This window comes from Bombus fervidus, chromosome 19, assembly GCF_041682495.2.
Source record: "Bombus fervidus isolate BK054 chromosome 19, iyBomFerv1, whole genome shotgun sequence".
Lineage (NCBI taxonomy): Eukaryota > Metazoa > Arthropoda > Insecta > Hymenoptera > Apidae > Bombus > Bombus fervidus.
Genome location: NC_091535.2, coordinates 2,061,797 through 2,082,732, shown reverse-complemented (window position 1 = coordinate 2,082,732; position 20,936 = coordinate 2,061,797). Strand labels below are relative to the sequence as shown.

The 20,936-nt window shown below is 36.6% G+C and overlaps 2 protein-coding genes and 3 long non-coding RNA genes across 6 annotated transcripts in view; 3 read left to right on the top strand and 2 right to left on the bottom strand.

The window, feature by feature from the left end:
- The window catches only part of LOC139996856 (uncharacterized), an 86,055-nt gene extending 76,103 nt beyond the window's left edge, over positions 1-9,952 (top strand). Inside the window, exon 2 of the long non-coding RNA XR_011802416.1 lies at positions 9,844-9,952. This is a non-coding gene — a long non-coding RNA (uncharacterized lncRNA). The remainder of the gene's footprint in view (positions 1-9,843) is intronic.
- The window catches only part of Ubx (ultrabithorax), a 468,862-nt gene that overhangs the window by 124,862 nt on the left and 323,064 nt on the right, over positions 1-20,936 (bottom strand). The gene's annotated exons all lie outside the window — the stretch shown is intronic.
- The window catches only part of Antp (homeotic protein antennapedia), a 327,690-nt gene that overhangs the window by 22,657 nt on the left and 284,097 nt on the right, over positions 1-20,936 (bottom strand). The gene's annotated exons all lie outside the window — the stretch shown is intronic.
- LOC139996838 (uncharacterized) overlaps positions 1-20,936 on the top strand; it is a 396,216-nt gene that overhangs the window by 290,482 nt on the left and 84,798 nt on the right. The window lies entirely within an intron of this gene.
- On the top strand, positions 18,707-20,431 carry LOC139996890 (uncharacterized). Its single transcript, XR_011802441.1, has 3 exons — positions 18,707-19,044; positions 19,530-20,110; positions 20,244-20,431. It is a non-coding gene; the product is annotated as an uncharacterized lncRNA (long non-coding RNA).

The following is a 20,936-nucleotide window of genomic DNA, read 5'->3' as shown; positions in this document are numbered from 1 at the left end:
GCCCACGAACCAGTTCGAATAAAATAATTATGCCATTTGTTTTTCTAACAAACGTATCTGTTACATAGTAAATTGGCCGAGCGTGCCCTTATCTCGATCCGAAATCTGCATCACTTCCATCCTCTTGAATATGTGTAGCCATCGAGCCGATAGAGCCGACGATAAACGTTCATTGGCGTAGTAAACCGCGCTCTTGTTCATCTTATTTCGCGCGAAGAAAGAATCAGAAGATTCGGCGGGTGCTGAGTTTGTTGAAAATCGTAATGCAAACTTCGTGTAACAGTTAGTCGAAAATGTGGTAGAAATCAGTTCCGAGAAACATTATGTTTGCGATGTTAAGTATGTGCGAGTATTTGGGAAAAAATCTTATTTTAACTTTAACCAAATTTTGTTTCTTACAACTTCACGAATGGGATGACCGTCTGCTGATTATTTTTTATTTACTTTTCCGTATTCAATAGGAAATTTACGAAGCGCGGATACACTCGATCATCGCGAAAATCGTCACGGCCACCTAATGGCAAAATCCTCAATCACACAGTTGCCAGTCCAATAGAACGCCCTCTTTATCTGTCTCGTTACAACAATTATCCGTTTTTAGAACGACAGGAAAAAAGAATTACGAAAACGAGTTGCAAGAGCAAATGGAAGAAATTGTTGATTCGAAAATCGTGGTAGAAATTAAACGGAGGCGATTTCTCGCGCTAAAGTCAGAAATGTATTGTATTGGGTTGGATTGCAGATTTTGTCATTACCAACTAATGACAAAAGCTACAACCACATAGTTACCAACCCAATATATACAGTTCATTCTGGATGGCTGGAGGCGAATCGAGAACTGAGATTAGATGAAACAAGATAACTATGACTCGGTAGTGTTGCAATCGCTGCATCTATGCGATTCTCGCGATGCTTCGCCACCTCGATTCGACCCATGAATCTGCAAAACCACAATGCACACGAAATGTAAATAGAACGAAATGCAATGGAGTGATGTTATCGGCGAGAGCGTCTCGCGCGTGGTAAACACCGACGGCATCTTTCTCGGAATGTGATCTTGTATCGGGCTAACCACGATCTTCGGCGTTAGTTTAGTATATTTCACGAGTGAAACGTGATATCGCTCGACTGTTCCTCAGAATCGAAGATATTCGAATGTACGTACAGCCGTTATATTTTTCTCTATTTCGAACGTAAACTCTCGAATGAAAAGTATGGAAAAGTGGAAAGAAAGTTTTAGTCTTGCCGCTTCATCGATTCCTCTTTAATTCTTTGCTCTACATTTCCAACACCTTCAAGCTAATAGATACACACAAGAAAACACACGTACAAGCAACGATAAATATCATAATGTTGGAATACTTTTTCTAGTCACTGTAATAAATTCATTCTCGTTTCCTCGAGGAAGCAGGTATTTTGCACAAACTTTATCTAACCAACGAGTAATTTCTTCTTAAGTTTATATTTTCTAAACAATTATTCTTGCAAACGTGTACACAAATAAAAAGCGAATGAACTCATCATCGCTGAATTTCTTTTCATCCCGTAGAAAAATCCCCGGCAGGAAAAACCTTGAGCGAAGAGTAACGGACGTCAAAGTATAGTCGAGGGAAATCAGCGAAGAATACCGTTACGCACGGTGGAAGGTGTCCAGCTGGCGGAAGGTCGAGTAGGCATTGAAGGGTGGCCGCGATCAAGGTTTCTCGAGCGCACCGCTGCTCCATCGAAAAGGATCGCGGTTCTATTAGTGTGTGAGATGGTTTACGCGAACACACATGGAACTGGCGGCAGCCGGACCGGTGAACGGAGAACCAACACGCCAGCGGATCAGCCAAATGCTAACATGCATATGCGATTAGCATAATCGAGTCGGCCTGCAGGAAACCAGTTTGCAAGGCCGCTCAAAAGCCGGCCGCCCAATAGCTTATGTCGCTCTCCACGCACGCCGCATCCGTAATTCCATTTCCCCTACCGAGTTCGCATCGTCTCGCGTCAGCTGACCGCGAGAAACGGACCTGACCGCTCGTTCCCGTCCCGCGCTTCCACCGATTGCAAAATCCATCCTGGCGAACGTGTTTCACCAGGAATCCGATAACATTTAGTATCGCAGCAGGTTGGTTCTTTCAACTACGATAAAGGTCGCTGCGGATCCTTTAAAGTGATTGGTAGTGCAGCTACAGTGGCTACGAACATTCGTACAACATTGTATTTCTTATAGCATTGATGTATTAGGTCGTCCGTATTTTATAAGAAAATAATGCGCAACGTTTTTCGTTTTATATTATTTTATCGAATTACCTATGATCCGTTTTATTCTACCAAGATAAAGATCACAATATAATAATAGTAAATAAATAGGAATAAAAGAATAGGTTAGGTTCCATGTTTGTATAAAGATGCGTCTGTAAAAGAGAGACACTTTTCAGACAGCTTAATAGATAGTAACTAATAAAAAGGAATGCGGGTCCACCAATGGTACATTCTTATAGAAGTTGAATCAATAGCATAATATCCCAATTGCGTGAGCGGTATATTGGGTAGGCCGATTAGGTCATTACCATCTAATGGTAAAGTCCGCCATCATTTAGTTGACAACTCAATATTTCTGCAGTCCCTGTCGATCGTTTCGGTATAACGAGCTGCAGATATTTGCGAATGTTTACAAGCAAAGGAAGCACGTTAGGTGTTTGAAACTTGATACAGTGTAACTTAATCGCTCCTTGCCAAAACATGCTGCGTGTGTTTCGGACTCTTATTCGACTTCTTCGCTCAATTAGATACAAGTATATTGAATTTCGTATCGTTTAGCGGTGTTTACATACAACTAGCAATATTGAGTGCTATGAGAGTGAAACGCATAACCTAATAAAAACGCTTCTTTGGAAAATAAGGTTATGTGTGAATATTGTTTGCAGTCACTGTATGTTTATACAGTTTCATTTGTTTGGATAAACAGTCGAGTGTTTAATTATGTATATAAACGCCTATCGGTTGAATCTATTTATCTGTATATGAGCTACTATTACATGAAAAATAAAATTAACCAGTTTAATTTCTGAGTATCGGTATATCATAATATCGAAGTGCGCAATAGCACTTCGTGTGGTGAATAAATGATATACAATTTTCACGCCGGTCAATATGTTCAAGTATACTGACATACATGATTGCTTTTATGAAATATGCTATTTACAATCAATTTCGAAAAATCAACATATTAATTCGTTACGACATATGATATCAAAATCGTACCGATATTTCATAAATCCTTTGCAAAGTGCAAATTACCGATCATGATAAATCGCCGTGAATAATATACAGCTATATAACAAAATCAAGTTCGAACAGATAAAAACAGATTATTAAATTCTTCGTAAACATTTATCAATTTTTGAAACAGTCGAAAAACCACAGGATCGTGTTACACGTTGAGGAATATTCGAGAGTACCAAAATGTTGGTATATTTAGACATATTTATAATAAACAGAGATACCGAGACACATATAGACTTCCGGGTAGCGTTGCTGGCTAAAGGGTGTGCCAAGAGGAAGAAGAGGGTCGAAACAGTAGACCATGAACGTCGTAGATAAATCCTACCAGTGTTTTGCTAGCCGACGATATGTATTACAACCTCGCGTACATTTTAACCTCTCTCTATGCTCTTTTCTTTTTTTCTTTTTTTTTTTTTTTTTTGTTTTTCTCTTCTGTTAGTTTACAACTTACTTGGGTCGCATGGCGTCAGTTAGCATCCTATCTTTCTCTATTTTTCTCTCGCTCGCCTCTCAATTCTGCATTCGAGATTATCAACGCTCGTATTTTTCAACGAGCTGTCCCGACCAAAGTTGTTTTTGTTTTCCGGTCGCGTAGATCGAAGGTAACCACGTGCTCGATAACGCTTTTTGTCCTCATCGATACACTCGTTTCAATGAAACCTTTATCGGCTACCAACGTGATTGATTTCCTTTTTTCTTTCTCGTTTTTTTTTTTTCCCGCCGCCCGATTTCGAATCTCGTTAACACATTCTGCACAACTTCCCGTCCATGTGTATCATTTTCAAACGAATAACGAAACAAGAAGTTGCAGATCACGGCTCTCCGATTCGAACGCCAGTTTAGGGTTAAGACAAGATTTAGGTTAGGTTAAAGCAAGATTTTCATATGACGTATAACATCACATATAAATGACAAATTTTTTAAGCTTCTTGAAGTCAGTTCAGCCAAACGAGGAATATCTTAACGGTATGACGAGCAGTACTTTCAAAGTTTTGAAAAACGTAGGAAAAAATGTATTTAACTTGGAAACTAAATAAGAATTTTAGTAGCATGGCACTGATTGAAAACACATTGAACTTTGAAACTGCTTTCCTACGAGAAATAGGTAGCCAAACTCATCATCCTCTTTCTCTATAGTCTTCCATTAATTTTATATTATTACTATATTTTTATTTTTTATTTTTGTTATTTTTATTTACTAATTGTTACTAATATACTATATGTGTGTATATATATATATATTAAGTAACAATTATTTTGATGTACAATTAAGTAACAATTAAGTAACAATATTTTAAATAACAATTAGTAAACAATTAGTAACAATATATATATGTTGGCAAAATTTAGAATAATATAGTATATTAGTAATAATATATATATATATATTAAGTAACAATTATTTTTATATACAATTAAGTAACAATTAAGTAACAATATATTAAATAACAAGTAGTAAACAATTAGTAACAATATATATATATATATTGGCAAAATTTGGAATAATATAGTATATTAGTAATAATATATATATAAAGCAACAGTTATTTTAATATACAATAAAGTAACAATATATTAAATAACAATTAGTAAACAATTAGTAACAATATATATATATTGGCAAAATTTAGAATAATATAGTATATTAGTAATAATATATATATATAAGTATAAGTAAAGTAACAATTATTTTTATATACAATTAAGTAACAATTAAGTAACAATATATTAAATAACAATTAGTAAACAATTAGTAACAATATATATATATATATATATATTGGCAAAATTTGGAACAATATAGTATATTAGTAATAATATATATATATAAAGTAACAGTTATTTTAATATACAATTAAGTAACAATATATTAAATAACAATTAGTAAACATTTAGTAACAATATATATATATATATATATTGGTAAAATTTAGAATAATATAGTATATGAGTAATAATATATATATATATATAAAGCAACAGTTATTTTAATATACAATTAAGTAACAATATATTAAATAACAATTAGTAAACAATTAGTAACAATATATATATATAGATTACACGTGATATTTTACATGGAATATTTATACTGATATGGAAAATTGTAGTACATATTTTATACATTCATCATGGCGACCGCTCGTGGCCAATGTCAAATGAGTGAAAACTCCTTTGTCGTTTACTGGAGACCATGGACGTGTTAAAAAACTTCTCCTGTCTGCGATGCTATTGAAACAATCGTTTTTCCGCTTTCGACAATTGAATATGAACGTGGTGTTGGCGAACGTGATGCAATCGACGAGCGGATTTCACACGAATATAATAAATGCAGAGGCAAAGTCTTTGCTTCGCCGATGACACATAACGTATGACGTTGTATCTCGTAAGCAGATGTGACTCGACGAAATATTTTAATATATATCAGCTCGTGAAACGTGTCGAAATTATCACGAACATGGACACGTTCTGGCGAAATTCGATACGATGAATAATGCGTCTCCTACGACCAATCGCTGTAATTTATTCGACGCGATGAACGACGAGTAGAAGCTTCGCAAAGTATCGGGCGATAAATAGACCGGATTTTCGGGCGTAATTTACTGGAATCATCTCGATTGGCCTCGTTAAATCGAAAGGCTATCGTAGAAACGCGACGAATAATCCTATTCGGAATCGTCCTAATTTCCTCGACCATTTTAATCGCCGAACATCATCCTTGAATTAAACGAGAATACCAGAAAGATAGCTAAACGCCAGACCGAAAAGAGATAGCGCGATTGATAATCAGTTCGAGCATGGTAATAAAATTTTGTTTGCATAAATTCGAAAGTTTGATTAGCTGCAAAATTATTTAACTACTTTTGCCGCCTGATAGCTTCGCGTGACTCCTTTTCCTTTGATAAATAACGGCTTACAAATATCGAGTAGTTTTACACGAAAAAGCTTTCTCACTAAAGCAAGAGATACCGATCGATAAGAAGATTATAGTTAAAACGAAAGCTAAAAAATATAACGAGGTTTTTATGGGAACAATAACTTTTACACGCTCTTGCCTTTCGACGATGAATTTATAAAATGGGCAGGTGTGTCGACTCAGCCTTAGCAGTAGAAACATCAAGATCTACGTTGTATCGATTTCAATGGTCGCAGGTCACCTTCGTTCGTAACGCAAAAACAGTAAACAGAGGGAAGAGAAATCGAGCGAAGAGAAAAGGGAGGGAGCACCGAGGATTCTCGAAGTAGATCGCTCGAATTTTGCGCGTCGTCCGCGCAACGGGGTGCCTAACACCCAGCGTTGCCATTTACTTGCTGTCACGTTGGTGGCAATGCGTTGAAAAGCCTAGCAGAATCGCAACCAACCCAACTTTCACATTTTTTCGTGAAAACTTTTTTCTCTACGACCCATGAAATTTAGGGCAGTCAGCTTTCTCTTTTCGACCCCGGCACACGTTTTGACTCGAGGGTCAATGGTTTCTTGAATAACCAGCAGAAATTAAAGCTGCTTCGTTAAACTGTTTCACGTGATCTAGTCCGTTTTATCTTGCCACGAGATAACGAACAGAATCGCAGCTACGACATTTTTATTACAAGAAACGAGGTCGTTTAGCTGACAGTGAACTTTTAATATTCAGATCAGCATAGCTCTGCATCACGTACAAATTTATTTACACTTGTCGTTGCTCAATTTTTCATTTCATTTCATTTCCTTAAAATGATACGTTTGCCGGCGAGGTTGAACCTTTGCGCGTACGATGTTGCGTACATATATACAACACTGTGTTTCAGAAAGTAATTAAGCAATTAACTAAACGACAAGTATATTTATCTTCGGTGAAAGTCATTATGAGTCTCAGCGCAATGATTTTTTTGCCAAACTTCCTGGAAAAATATGTGTTTGTTATCAACAGTGGGTAATTAATTTAAAATTAATTTTTCATGCAGATTAAAGAGGTTCTGAAAGGACAAATAAGCTTGAAGAATCGAAGAATTATTTGGTAACATTTATATTATCGATATTTTCGAAGATGAATTTCAAAGCAATTTTTACTTTTTACAACGATAATTTTTTCACATGACAGATCAAGATGTTTCCACACAAAAAAGTACTAAATGACGCGCGTGACTTCGTTTGCGCGTGAAAGCCAAAACCGATAGGATCTCGAGCGCTGACATTGCGTACACAAATAAAAAGCGGCGTTTCCTGAGAACGTTAAGTTTCACCTGGCTGACGAGGTTAAAAGTCGCCCGGCAAGGTTCCACAAGATCTAGATTCCACTTTGTTAATAACCGTATCTGAGGAGGACACCGCGTGCTATCTCATGGTCCATCAAGAAGCAATGAAAGTTTCCTGGATGAACTTTAAAAGTCGCAGGAAGATAGTCGGCGAATTAAGGGAATCTCTGACAGCATAAAGTCACGGGAACAAGAGCGACGAGGCACTGTTTTAAACCGTGGAATTGCTGCAATAACTAAGAACTACCACGCCAGTCAAATCGACTGGTTTTATAATTTTATTTTAAAATTCCTACTTCGTGTTATATTCTTTTCCGCAATGATGTAACGACTTTCGCAACAACTAAATGAATAATATAGTGAATTTTATTTTCTTTTTTACGTATTCAAACTGAAAATAATTTTCTATCAATGCTACGTATACCAATACAAGTCAAAATGATTGGTACTTGACAAAGTGTAAAAGGGTTCTGCTATATGTTCATCGAACCTCAATTAACCAGTTTCCTCGTTTTGTACAGCTTGCCACTCGTTTTTTAAATTTTCACCGCGTATCACTCGATATGATAACATCAGTTATCAGGAAAATTCCGCCTGATGCTAACGCTAGAAATAGCACAGTAGTCGAAACGACTGGTTCTGCAATTTTATAAACTTGTCGACCCTCGTTTAATAATGATGATCCCAGACGGATTAATAGTAGCAAAAATGCACTACATAAAATGAAATTGCTTCTGTAAGAAAGCAACAAATCAATAAATATAAAAATATTCTATCATTAGGTATTTTTTAAAGACCAGTCATTTCACTGCTTTTGGTAGAAATGGCTTCGCGTCAACTATCGGTAGTTCTAGTGTTAAAAGAGCGCCGAGAGATTGGGATTTCTAAGGAAAGAAAAATAAATACAGTGGCTGACGAAAGTATTCGAACGCTTACATATGTAAACTCGAATGGTTGAAATAATGTACATTAAAGTAGTTTGCTTGGACAAGCAGATGTCAATAGGAAGATGAAAGTCTTAAGACTATGTCAGTAAAATTTGAAAAGGATTCAACAACGTAATTAAATGGAAACCTCGAACGAGTGTTCAAATTTGAACCCTGTTACGATTCTCGAATTTTTATATTTTAATATTGTTCACATTTTAACAAACGACAAGAACTGTAATGTTCTAAGAACTGGTTTAACATAAATTGAGATTTTTCTCATGTTACGTACAAAGTGAAGATATTTCTCAACGTTAGATAAGATAAGTAGGATATTATGTTACACTATTCCATAACTGCCGAATACCTAACGCGCTTTTTGTGCTCGACGTTGTATCGCTTTCTGCTGGAATATCAACAAACTGTGTATATACCAAACGATCGGCAAGGACTGTAGAACCGTACTTTATCGTTCGTTCAATCTTGACAAAAACATGCCATAGTACCTTATTCGAACTGCATTAATTTAATAATAATTCCATTATTAATTGATTCCATTCGATGTTTTCGAGTCGATAGAACGGTAGTAGTTGTTTTTGGCAATTTAAAATTGCTAATCAAAATTCATGATTCAAGATAGCTGCTTTCCACAGGGACAAGTCGAAAGGGTGCGATAATTGATAATTTATGAGCGCGTGGTTAACCGACGGGACAGGGTCTATACAAAGACCCTAATACTTCTCCAAAACACTATACACCTTTCGTTACGCGTAACCTTAACGTTTACTCATCCTTATTGCCGACACTCGAACCTTCCATTAGGAAGCACCTTCCTCGGAAAGAGTAATTATCGAGGAAGAACGTAACATCTGGAACAATGGTGCTCTGACAGATTTCACTTCCTAATCATTTCCACGAAAATTTCCTAACTGCTCGTTCAATACAGTGAAATCCTCGTATTCTCGGCGATATGCTTAAAAATTGACCACCAGGTAGATAATTAAAATCGCAGAGAGTATCGAAATATATGCTAATAATAAAATTGAATTTATTAATTAGACATTAACGAAAGTAGCTAATCGATAATGTAAAATAATAGGGAAATAAATAAAAATAATTAGTGGTATAATAAAACTAATAAAATAAGCGTTGCGCAGAATTGTTTAAGTTTGGAATTTTATAATTGAGTTTTTAGGATCGCAAGTAACCGTGAACATTCTAGATATTGAGAGCACAAAGATAATTTTTGTGTTTTTAGTGTATGAATCAACTTCATTCTCATCTAACCAAACAATCATCCATTAAAATCACAGAGATAATTGTTGATATTGACTGATGGAGGAACGAGTAGATGAATTTGTAATGGAAAAATTTATTGAAATAAATAAAGCTATAAGTGTAAGTACAGGTATAGTGTATGAGGTGAAAATCAAATAAATTGTTATCATTATTTATTAATTTAATGTGTGATATTCTTGAGGTTGATCGACAGAAGTACAACTGGATGAATTTATTATTAGAAAAATATATTGGAATAAATATAGGTATAGTGTATGGGGTCAAAATCAAATTGTATCATTATTTATGAATTTAATGTGTGATATTCTTGAAGTTAATCGACAGAAGTACAACTGGATGAATTTATTATTAGAAAAATATATTGGAATAAATATAGGTATAGTGTATGGGGTCAAAATCAAATTGTATCATTATTTATGAATTTAATGTGTGATATTCTTGAAGTTAATCGACAGAAGTAAAACTGGATGAATTTATTATTAGAAAAATATATTGGAATAAATATAGGTATAGTGTATGGGGTCAAAATCAAATTGTATCATTATTTATTAATTTAATGTGTGATATTGTCGAGATTGATCGACAGAAGTAAAACTGGATGAATTTATTATTAGAAAAATATATTGGAATAAATATAGGTATAGTGTATGGGGTCAAAATCAAATTGTTATTATTATTTATGAATTTAATGTGTGATATTCTTGAAGTTAATCGACAGAAGAACAACTGGATGAATTTATTATTAGAAAAATATATTGGAATAAATATAGGTATAGTATATGGGGTCAAAATCAAATTGTTATAATTATTTACTAATTTAATGTGTGATATTATTGAGATTGACAGATAGAGGAACCAGTGGATGAATTTGTAATAGCAAAATATATTGAAATAAGTACAGATACAGGTATAGTTTATGAGGTGAAAATCAAATAAATTGTTATCATTATTTCTTAATTTAATGTGATATTCTTGAAGTTGTCTGATAGAGGAACCAGTACATGAATTTCTAATAGAAAAATATATTGAAATAAGTATAGGTACAGGTATAGTGTATGCTGATCCAGATCCTCACTCTTACACTGTTACAATACAATAGAAGAGGCTATGATAGGAAACACGTTCATATATTCATAGCAAAGGACATTACCAAAAAGTTAAACTTGTAGCTGTAGCTGAAGGCTACAAGAAACAGCAATAGAAATCTACTTATAGCTCTTTTGTTTCCACACCTTGCAACCCAAAACATAATGTATATTGAAGGGCACAATAATATGCAGCTCTCCTTATTTACAATATTTTGGTTTCACTAAATTCTATTTTCTGCGTAATAGCGGTCTCCAGGTCACGGACATATATAAATAAGGATGTAGAGTGTTTCTTGAAGTAATTACTTCTACAATATTCAACAAATAGATCGATCCAATGTTAATGCGAAAGAACGACAGAACATGACAAAGAGCGAGGGACGCGTGTCTTCGCTGAGAGCGACGGCAACGAGGTTGAAATTACGAAAGTGAGCCTTTATTTCGTCGCGAACGCGCGAGGGGGTACCTATAAGAGCGGCGAGACACGACGGAGAGTGGAAAGTTTTGACGCCACCCTATAAATCAAGCCGCGGGTTTGCTCGGCCGAAACGTTGCACGGTCTCACCCCGGTTCTCCAGAGTTTCGCTCACCGTATGTCTCCTTCGCCTCTCGGCACAGACAGCTTGTACAAGGTGAGTCAAAAATTCCAACAGTTTCACCCCGCCTCCTCCACCACCTTTTCATGCTACGGCTTCAACCCATCCCTATCTCCATCCCCCAGGCCGTCCAGCTGCCTTGACTTTGAAATAATTACCCCAGAGTTAATTTATGTCGCGTTCAGGGAACGACGATGCGATTTTTTTCCGAATTAACACGCCTCTATGCTCTGGAAAAATTGCACCACTCACCCTTACAGGGGAATCGCGTGAAGCGTGAATAATATAAGAAATGGCTAATTACGTATTACACGTGATTTGGTTTGTAACTTTGTTTACGAGTTTCATCGCAGATTCAAGTTTCATATTTGTTTCGATTATATAGAGAACAATGTATAATTGTTTCTTATATATGTCGTTGTTGTAACAAGTTTGAATTGGAAATATGAAAGGGAGGAATTTGTAGGAAATGAAGAAGAACGTAAAGCAATATTAATCTTGCTGAGGTTGACTGATTGAGGAACCAGTGGATGAATTTGTAATAGAAAAATATATTGAAATAAATAGAAGTGCAGGTATAGTGTATGCGATCAACATTAAATAAACTGTTATCATCATTTATAAATATAATGTAGGATATTGTTGAGGTTGATGGATAGAAGAACAACTGGATGAATTTAATATTACAAAAATATATTGGAGTAAGTACAGGTATAGTGTACGGGGTTAAAATCAAATTGTTATCATTATTTATTAATTTAATGTATGGTATTGTTGAGGTTGACTGATTGAGAAACCAGTGGATGAATTTGTAATAGAAAAATATATTGAAATAAATAGAAGTGCAGGTATAGTGTATGAGATCAACATTAAATAAACTGTTATCATCATTTATTAATTTAATGTGTGATATTGTTGAGGTTGATCGACAGAAGAACAACTGGATGAATTTATTATTAGAAAAATATATTGGAATAAGTATAGGTATAAGTACAGATATAGTGTATGGGGTCAAAATCAAATTGTTATCATTATTTATTAATTTAATGTATGGTATTGTTGAGGTTGACTGATAGAGGAACCAGTGAACGAATTTGTAATAGGAAAATATATTGAAATTAGTAGAAGTGCAGGTATAGTGCATGAGATCAACATTAAATAAACTGTTATCATCATTTATAAATATAATGTAGGATATTGTTGAGGTTGATGGACAGAAGAACAACTGGATGAATTTAATATTAGAAAAATATATTGGAGTAAGTACAGGTATAGTGTACGGGGTTAAAATCAAATTGTTATCATTATTTATTAATTTAATATATGATATTGTTGAGGTTGATCGACAGAAGAACAACTGAATGAATTTATTATTAGAAAAATATATTGAAATAAGTATAGGTATAAGTGTAAGTAGAGGTACACTGTATGGGGTCAAAATCAAATAAATTGTCATCATCATCTACTAATTTAATGTAGAATATTGTTGAGGTTGACTGATAAACGAACGAATGGACGAATTTGTATTAGAAAAATATATTGATATAAGTATAAGTGCAGATATAGTGTATGCTGATGTAGATCCTCACTGTTTCAGTGTTACAATACAAAAGAATGTGATAGGAAGCACGTTCACATATTCATAGCAAAAGACATTACCAAAAAGATAACCTTGGTGAGTAGCTATAGCTGAAGGTTACAAGAAACAGCAATAGAAATCTACTTATAGCTGTTTTCTGTCTAGATCTTGCAACCCAAAACAACATTTATATTCAAGGTCACAATAATATGACCTCTCCTTATTTTGGATCTTTTTGTTTCACTAAATTCTATTCTGTTTGTAACAGCGGTCTCTAGGCCACGGGTATACAAAAGAAAATGTGTAGAGTTTTTCTGCAAGTAATTATACTTCTACACGTTGTTGTTGTAGAAAGTTTGAATTGGAAATATGAATGAGAAGAATTTGTAGCGAATGAAGAAGAGTATAACAATATTAATCCTAGTATGGACAACTAAAAACTCGAGTTACTCTTTAAATTTATAAATAAAAGTGTGAAATATTACATTTTCAAACTTAACATTTTAGTTACTTGCATAAAGATTAACTACGTTCCATCTTATCTGATGTTTCCTTGCTGCAACGTCGTTCCCAAGAAATTTAGAGAGATATGAGACAGTTTACCTTTAATTGTCGTCCATTAGCTTAAATTTACTACACTTAAACTTAAACCGATAAAGCTGTAGTACAATTCACATCAAGGAGACATCGACATTTTCTTGTCAAGAGTAACAAGAACCTGCTATCATCAACAATTCTCTACAAGCTGTCCTTCCTTGTTTTTAATTCTCGCGCAATTTTCAACGTCACGTACAATTAATAAAACATCAAAACAAATTGTATTTATAGCGTTGTCAATCTCTTCGCACTCACGCGCAATAACAATCACGTTCGTTCATTGTAAGAAAGAAAAAAAAAGAAAAAAATAGAAAAAAAGAGGAAACATTGCTGCAAAATAAGTAAATGCAAATTTCTCTGGTTGAGGCAAACTTCTATACAGCGGCGGACGAGCCAGAGATATCGCGCTACGATAATCGCGGAAATGTCCGGCACAGAGGTAACATTTAGCTCTTACATATGTCGCGCTCGTGTTCAGTGTAACGGTATGCGTACAACACTCTTGAACACACTGCTGCCTGGCTACAGATATTATACAATTAACAGATATAATTAGCAAATGGTGAGCTGGCTATCTTGAATCGCGTCGGAACGAGCGCGTATTTTAATATTGAGATAGAATTTTGTCGGAGGGAAACACCGGAAGGTCGCAGGACTTTTCATGGTCCTCCGTGAAACGTGCAACGAACGCTATTAAGAATATTTGGTTATAATAATAAATAAAAATATATAAACTTGGCGTATAAATGAAATAACCAAGGCTGAAGATTCTGTAAATATTTTACTGTTTATTGGACTGATAAAAGACGAATAGAAAGAACAAATCTCTATGGGAGATCTATGTACAATGACGAGCATACAAATAGAAGCAATTGTATCAAATTCGCAATTGAACCCCTCGGAAGCCAATTTGCTCGGCTGCAGTTTTTACAAAGTTATAAAACTTGTCCTCGAAAATTTATGAAACTCGGACTGCAAGGTACCTTAGAATTTTAGGGCAAATTTTCCGCAAGCTAAAATTCAAAGAATTCGTACACGATTTCTATTTTACATACACTATCAAGAAGCGACCATTTGACACTAGAATTTACGAATCCATTCCAGGTATCCATCCTGCCAACTGTATCTGCACGAGATAAACTCAGGTATCTCATGCCCGGAGAAACTCCACGAAAGATCAGACCACTCTGCGACGTCCCTTACACTAACTAGGAACGAAGTGGCCTATCCCAAAGGAACCGGCGATAATCGAAAGAAAAGCGAAGTAGGGTCTCTACCCTATTCCACTATAGACAAGCTTCTGTCCATGTCTTGCCCGTAGGAAATACGTTTCCGGTAGCTTGTCCGTAGGAGTCGCATGACAGATAGAAAGGAGCATGGAGCACAAGAGAAGGAGAGACAAAGAGAGCCTATAGAGAGGCAAGCAAGCAAGAAAAGGAAGATATTGGGAGGAGTAGTGGTGATGGGGCAGGGTGAGAAGCGAGGATTCGGCGAAGTGGTTGGTTCAGGGGTTGGTATTGGATGCTGCCTCGGCGAAGCTCACGGTAGGGGTAGTTTGACAAGTTGACAAGAGCACAAAGGTCGTGGCGGAGCCGCAAGAGACGTGGAAGGGGAGGAAGGGCGAGGGCTGCACGTAGCGGAGGAACGAAAAGAGGAGTGTGGGAAGAGGAGGCGTCGCGATGCTCAGCGTCCGACGGAGGGTTACCGGATAGGGTAGTAGGGGGTTGAAAGCCCGGTAGATTCAACGCCGTGAACAAAGGCCGGCTGGCTTCGCCCCGCTGCCTACTCTCGGACTTTGGAAACGAGATCACACATACACGCCACGGGTACCGCGTGCGTATGTCTTCTATGTGCGTGTGTATGCGTGTGAGAACGCCACGAACCGTGTGCACCAACGGTATACCGCCCAGAAGGGGAGTTGGAGTTTGCTCGCTCGACCCGATAGATACGAGCGAGCAGGGCCTAATATCGAAAGTTCCTGGCTCGAGCTGAAACCGTGCTTAATTAAATCGGAAGGCCGTGAGAGATAACCGGCGCGTCCCTCCTACGATGCTCGACGAGAGCGTCTGGAAAACACCCGTGTACTATGGATGGGGTTCATGACGTGGCAAGAATGCAGCGGGGAAATTTGTCGCAGCGAAGAACCCATATACAGTGAACTATCGGTGTCGATTAGAGCGTCTGAAGCGTCTAATGTTGGAAAAATTCAACGATACCAGTAGTCGTAATATTATTAGTTTCAAATAAAATGTAAAAAGTAGTTTAAAATTATGCTTATGATGGCGATTGCAAATGGCTAATTACAATTTACGGTTTATTTGATATTCCTATTTCGTGTTAAATGCACAGATATTGTTATACTTGAGGTGGCCTTATTCTTGGTTCGTCTAACAGAACAACTTTATTATCGACAACTTAAAATTTCGCTGATAATATTAATCTTTATCGATAACCTACATGCTAAGTCCATTAACAAATGAAGGGAGACATAGAATGACTCACGTAATGCTTCCTTAAATATATTCATGGAAAATGAACGCACTTACAAATTCTCTATCCTACAAAAACCAACAAAATTCCACAAACATATTTCATCGATTCCTCTTTTATCTCATATTTCTTTGATGTATAACCTCAACATATACTTGATGTGCACAATTCACAGCTCGTTAAAAGACCATCTCTCGTGAACTGACGAATGAATTTGAAAGGGTGTCGAAGCGAGCAGAATCAATAAACTGTTGCAGCGTGCAGGATCACCGACCCGATCGACGTTTCGCGGTCTCAAGCGACGTTTCTAATGATCCTTGCGGCACTAGTCGATCGCGATAAATCATGGCAGCAGCTCGTAAACCGTAAGGAGCCCCGCTGCATGTATCAATGCGTATACACGCGAGCAGGTCAACGAGAAAGGGAGGCGGAAAGAGTCGGGTACATGGTGTTGAAGTTGTGCCACGATATAAATGGAACGCGCTTTTGCGGAGCACGCCTTATATACATACACGCTGGTTAGCTGAAATATTTATTGCTTTTTGAAGCGAGTATCGGTGGCCCGCGGCGCGCTATTGTAGAAAATCGTTCCAGTTGTTCACGGCCATGGTTTCTATTATTTCTTCCTTTCTCTTTTCCCCTTTTCGTTTTGCTTCATCGATATGACGCTCTTCTATCGCCGGTTTGCATCGTTCTGATATTTTTCAGAACATACGTTAGATTCTATGAGATGCGGCTTTTCCCATTTGACGTTCATCGAACGGAAGGGTTGAAAATGAATGTATTTTCGATAGGTGTAGATTGGACATTCGAAGAGAGCAATATTTTATTACGATTTTTTCCAAATTTGTGGCGGACTATGCCGTGGATAGTTGTAGTAGTTGGCTGTAGATATCGCTGCTGGGGGTCTAACTATTGTATTTACTTCCTAATTATTGTATCGTGGAAGAAAAATATCGAACTACGGGCATCGGGATTCGAACCTGAGTCCTGAACGTTTGTAAACAATGGCGCTAATCACTGCGCTATCGTCGTCCGGTTCTAGTTAATGTCTAGTGGCGGTATCTGTTGTCGAGTGCCGCCACAGATTGTTTTTTTATATTTGCATACTTTTTCATACTTTTATCGAGAATGGCGTTAAACAAAAGTTAAAATATAATTGCAAGCTGGAAGAGAATAAGACTTGGCTTGGAGATTTAAGAAAATTCCAAGGTTTCCTCAATTGTTGATGGAAGACAAGACAAAAGATTGCAAAGAAAAATTAGAACGAGATGAGTCTTTCTCTTTTACATCGATCACAGAATACGCAGTTTTTAGAAAACATTACATTAGATGTTATTGAATTATTTTATTCTTGTTCTTGTAAAATTGAATGATTAGAAAAAAATACGTTTCGACGGAAGGAAATTGCAAGCTTATTTCACATTAATGGAATTTTCTTCGCAGATCGATGTTCCACAGATATTTGCACGATATTCTCGGTCTTGGTTACATAATAAAGGCAAAAATCAGAATGTAATAAATTTCGTCCCGTTACGTCGATCATAAAAAAGATGGCCATAAAAGAATAGCTGGCTCTATAATTTCATGGATGAGATCGAAAACCCTTCTGAAACCTGAACATACTTCGTAGAAACATCAAACGATGTTAATCCACGTGTGCACACATATTAGAGGAAAGTTACAGGATTAATTTGCAGACGGGCGCGTGGGATTATTTTTTAAATTTCGGAAAAAGGAATTCATGGACGTCCTTACACGCTGAGGGCGCTCGAATTAAGGAGCCTCGCCTCAACACGTTGCCAAACCCAGAATTAACGGAAACCTGCCGTAGCCCAGGTTTCGGATTAAATCAAGCAATAGTTCCAAGAAGCATCGCCACGAAATTACGTGTCATTAAAATATGATCGTGCTGATAATAATGCGTTCTGTTCGAAGATCGAGCGTATCTATTGATGAAGGATCAAAGACACAAAGGAGAGAGAATATTGAAGAAACAAAGAACGAGGTCGATTTCAATGTCAACGGGAAGAAGATGAAAGCAAACAGATCGAACGATAGAGTGGAACATTGAAAATGATTCTTTAACCTTAAGGTATATATATGTCGGGGCTGAAAGGACATCGGGGCCTTTTCTTTCTTTTGGAATGTTTGAGAAGATCCCCAATATTATAGTCCAGACTTTTTATTATAGCCACACTTAAACAATAAAACTGAGAAATAGCTGTTTATGATTTAATCCAATTATGTTTGTCCGAGATTTATGACAGTGGGCTTAGGCTCCATCTTAAGACCGTTCACGGAGAAACGCGTCAGCGAGAGACGTAAAATCTCGCTACGATTCGGATAATCGACGCCGCGAATAAATCTGTTAAGATAACAGAGGCAGTTGAAATGAGTTTAACACTGAATTAACAGGGTTAATATAAACTTGTATATTTAACAATATTCACTACTATAATGCAGACGTCACAAATTATTTAGCGACGAATACAATTAATGTGTTACAGAAATTCGACCCGATATCTCTCGATATATTCGTTAGACTAAGCGACATTAATTTTATTCGTCAGAACCTCTCGACGTATACCGTCTGAATCTTCAAATAAGACTGATTGCCCTTCGATGTTTTCTTTGTTTCTCTGGGAGACGACCCCCACTACGCTCGGATCACGCCACCGTTCGCGCCTATGATCACGTATGCCACCTTCTTTGTGTGGATAAAGTAACGGACCGAAATCGACGTTTCTGGAACTCGATGCTTCACGACAAATATGCGCTCGCCGCTATATTGTATACATTTCGCTGGTCGTGTAAGACGATCTGACTGCAACACTGTAGGACCACGAGCGACGGTTAGGAATACGGCCTATGGTAAGCCTCGTGGCGTAACACTCGAAGTGACATAACGGGTCGCTGAACGTAGCTACAGTCACGGAAGGGACGTGTACCTAACAGAGGTAAAGAGTAATTAAATAGCTCTTCTTAAAAACAAATATTGAACCGAGGGATACAGAGAGGTACGGAGAGCAGTATATAAGGGCAGTTTCACTTGGACTGAGCTTCGGTCTAATAAATTCGACTGGTACCGTGCACCAGTGCGTTGAGTGACACCAGAAGCTTGTATCAGATTACATTCGTCATACCGTGGATTCGTTATCGAACCTAACCTCATTGTCGTCGACTTCTCGATTATCCAATCGCCGTCATTACTTGTAATACTCACATTCGTATCAATAAATGTCATCGATAGTATACAACAAAGATGGCCGACCCGCGTTCCAATATATATATATATATTGGAACGCGGGTCGGCCATCTTTGTTATATATTATATATATAAATATTGAAAAGACACTTTTAGGATAACCTAATACATTCACATTTACAAGAAGGAAAATTGATCTTCCTGAAATTGATTTATTTTTCAATTTCATGATTACAGAAATTGCTGTTAAGGAATAATTCGATTAATAGGGCAATCAATGTTGGAAACTTCTTCGAGAACTTGATGAAATATTTCATCAAGTATTTCTAAAGTGGACTATAAACTCTGGTCAACAAGGACGATGGTTATTTTTCAAAGTAACGAGAGCGACACGGTTTTCATAGAATTGCAACAAAAATTTCACCACCTCGGCTCACTCTAAATTTCCTCGAATTCGCGACAGGTCTTGCAGCTAATTATCCTAATTGCAAGGTAGTAGTAGCGGGAAGCGCGGATTTGCGGCGTTTTCTTCTGCAAATCGAAGGGAAACAGGTGCGTGTGACGTTTTTCACGCAACATTTTCTAGGCAGCTCGTCCCGCCGCGCAGTTTCCTTTCTCGGACTATTTTCACCGCACGGATTTCCTTGGAATATTTCGTCCCAACGCGCCGTGGCTGAACAACTTTTTCCAACAGTCGTCATATTATGCGACGTGGGTACACGCAACATAGACAACGATTTCACAAGGGAATCGAAAAGCTATGAGTCGCTAGAATGTGTTTCTGGTACGTTCAGTGCAAAGTGGAGTGGACGTAACGAGTAAGTGTGTTTGTACTTATGGCTGGTAGTGTACATCTACACCTAGTAGAGGGAATTGGCTATGTACTATATAAATCAATTTGTAAATTAGGGTCAATTTACATAAAAATGTATATATTTTGCGTTAATGTAGACTGAGGAGAATAGGAAGGTTTGGTGGAAAATGATAGTAAGGAAAAGAAATAAGATGAAGAAAAATAAGAAAAGTAAGAGCTACATCTAAGATGAGATTGCTTCTGTTGCTGGACATCTTGCAAGGGTTGTTGTATATAATGTAAAATACCGTATAAAAATAATGTATAATGTAATGTATAAAATAAAGATTGGTAGTTTTGCAATAAACGTAACGAGTAAGTGTGTTTGTACTTATGGCTGGTAGTGTACATCTACACCTAGTAGAGGGAATTAGCTATGTACTATATAAATCAATTTGTAAATTAAGGTCAATTTACATAAAAATGTATATATTTTGCATTAATGCAGACTGAGGAGAATAGGAAGGTTTGGAGGAAAATGATAGTAAGGAAAAGAAATAAGATGAAGAAAAATAAGAAAAGTAAGAGCTACATCTAAGATGAGATTGCTTCTGTTGCTGGACATCTTGCAAGGGTTGTTGTATATAATGTAAAATACCGTATAAAAATAATGTATAATGTAATGTATAAAATAAAGATTGGTAGTTTTGCAATAAATGTAACGAGTAAGTGTGTTTGTACTTATGGCTGGTAGTGTATATCTATACCTAGTAGAGGGAAGTAGCTATGTACTATATAAATCAATTTGTAAATTAAGGTCAATTTGCAGAAAAAAATATATATTTTGCATT